The sequence below is a fragment of the Capsicum annuum genome, chromosome 12 (genome assembly GCF_002878395.1).
Source record: "Capsicum annuum cultivar UCD-10X-F1 chromosome 12, UCD10Xv1.1, whole genome shotgun sequence".
NCBI classification, from domain to species: Eukaryota; Viridiplantae; Streptophyta; class Magnoliopsida; order Solanales; family Solanaceae; genus Capsicum; species Capsicum annuum.
The window spans coordinates 196,587,825-196,590,109 of NC_061122.1; the positions used below are offsets into that span (position 1 = coordinate 196,587,825).

At 26.0% G+C, this 2,285-nt stretch overlaps 1 long non-coding RNA gene across 1 annotated transcript; it reads right to left on the reverse strand.

Annotated features, from left to right (window-relative positions):
* Positions 1 to 899: 899 nt before the first annotated feature.
* LOC107848991 lies at positions 900 to 1,636 on the reverse strand. Its single transcript, XR_007048278.1, has 2 exons — positions 1,266 to 1,636; positions 900 to 1,196 (listed from the first exon to the last, which is right to left on the reverse strand). It is a non-coding gene; the product is annotated as an uncharacterized LOC107848991 (long non-coding RNA).
* Between the last annotated feature and the right edge of the window lie 649 nt (positions 1,637 to 2,285).

Genomic DNA, 2,285 nt, shown 5'->3' on the forward strand with positions numbered 1-2,285 from the left:
ATTCTTTTGTATAATTAACAAAGTGGATTTTATTTTTTATTCTCATATAAATAATAAATTTAATGTCTAAAATATGAAATCCATTGTTTTTATTTATTTTAAATTTTAAAAATACTTAATATATAAAATAAATAACAAAAAAAATTAAATGAGTATCAGCTTTTATAAATACTTGAGTTTTAAATATTATTAACTGGTAAAATAAATAAATAAATAAATAAATAAATAAAAGAAATTTAAATGGTAAAATAAATAAGTAAATAAAAGAATTTTGAGAAGTACATATCAAATAAAATAATTCAAGTTTTTGCGTAATTAAATTAATCTTATGATTAATATATTATGTGTAAATTTTTTTAAAAAAAAAAATTAGGATAAAACTTTAGCTAAAGAAGTTTGATAAGTTAAATAGATCTATTTATCAAAAAAAAAATTAATGACATAAAATTTCAAGTAGGAGAGAGAAGATTTTTGAAGTGTTAAGTATATTTTAAGGAAAATAGAAAGAGCTAGGTAATATTTCGTATCCTAAATGAAACAAAAGTGATATTTATAGATAATTTTTCAAACATGAGTGACCATATAGGAAATTTACTCCAGTTATGTTCTTATTAATTTTTTATATATAAGGAAATTATTAATTACTTAATAAAAAGTTGAAAAATAATTGAAACATGTAATTTAGTAATAAGATTTTGCAGATAGCAAACAGTTGTTTGTTTTAAATATAGAAAAAAATATAGGGATGTAAATATTTAGAAATAAAAAGCTAAACTCCCTACAGATTTTCGTGGAATTTGCTTGAAAAAAATGTGATTCTGCAAACAAGGAAATTGATAAACATGAATAAAGATCAAGTTCCACAACTTCGAATCAAGAAACGCAGTATAGTTCAACAATGAGGAAAGGAAACAACAGATATATACATAATACAACATCAGCAGCATCAGTCACAAGTCAACATGCAAGAGGTATGGTGAATAAACAACACAGAAAAATAAGTTTTAGAGTATGCCCGGAAGAAGATATTACATCTGTTCTAAGCAAAGCTAGAAGTACTACCCTAGCTCTCAAAATTCTTCACCCAAAAAATGGGACAGAGATCCAGCATCTTCAACCACCAGATGAAGAGGATTCAGATCTTCACATCTGGGTGAACTGGAGAGAATCTGATCATGCAATAAGTCCATGACCACCTAAACAAGGGAAACAAAGGTTACGGCATGAGCTACAGACAAAGAGAAGGCAAAGAGATATGTGAGTACCTGATATGAGTGAAGCAGATAGGCAGAGTAACACCAAGAGCAACCATGGAATCAATTGAAACAACACCCACAGGAGTTCCAACAGCAGCACTCCGGTAACATTTTTGCAGACGGCTATGAGCTTCAAAGAAGAGTACTTGGTACTCTTGTGTTAGCCCTTTTAATTAATAGTAAATTTTGGAAACTTTTCAGCTTCCAATTTTTTGGGCCGGGTGTTTTATTGGATTCGATTTTTCTGAGCTTTGGACTATTTGATTAAGAGACCAACAAAAATTTGATTAAAAAAAAGTGATTCTGCTTTAAAATAGAAAAATTATAAACCGTAAAGTAAATGTGTTGCTTTTCATGGTTGTGTGGGAGATTAATGAAGAATGTTGGCATAAAATTATAAAATTATAAAAGGGGATGAAAAGTATTTAAAAATATTAAATTATTATTTCAATTTAATGTTCCTAAATATTTGATGCTGCTTTGTATTGGTCTTTGTATTTGATATCCTTTTGTAGTTATAATTATGTGTGATAGAAGTAAATTTATAATTATGTATGATATAAGTAATTGCAGTAAATTTACTTTAATTATTAAAATAGACCGGTAAACTTTTCCTTTTCATACGTAACTTTGTGTGTTAAAGCAAGTATAATTTGTGCATATTTCATCTATTTTCAATTATTAATAATTTTAGTCTTAAAAATAAAAAATTAAAATATTCATTAAGGATGTAAATGTATCGGTAAAGTATAGGTAAGGAGCTAACCAAAATACTAAAATTATACCTTAGAAAACTTTGAATCCAAATACGGAAAACTATCAAAAATAGACAAGTTTAATAATACTAAATTTATAATTATAAATAAAGTATAGTAATAATTTTATATCGAAAGTTAAACAATGTATATTATATAGGTAAGCAAACAACTAAGGAAATCAATCAAAGAAAAAAATTAAAATAATGAGAGTACAGAGATAAGAATGGTATTGACGGAAAAGAACGAAACCTGATTAATAGCTACAACATCA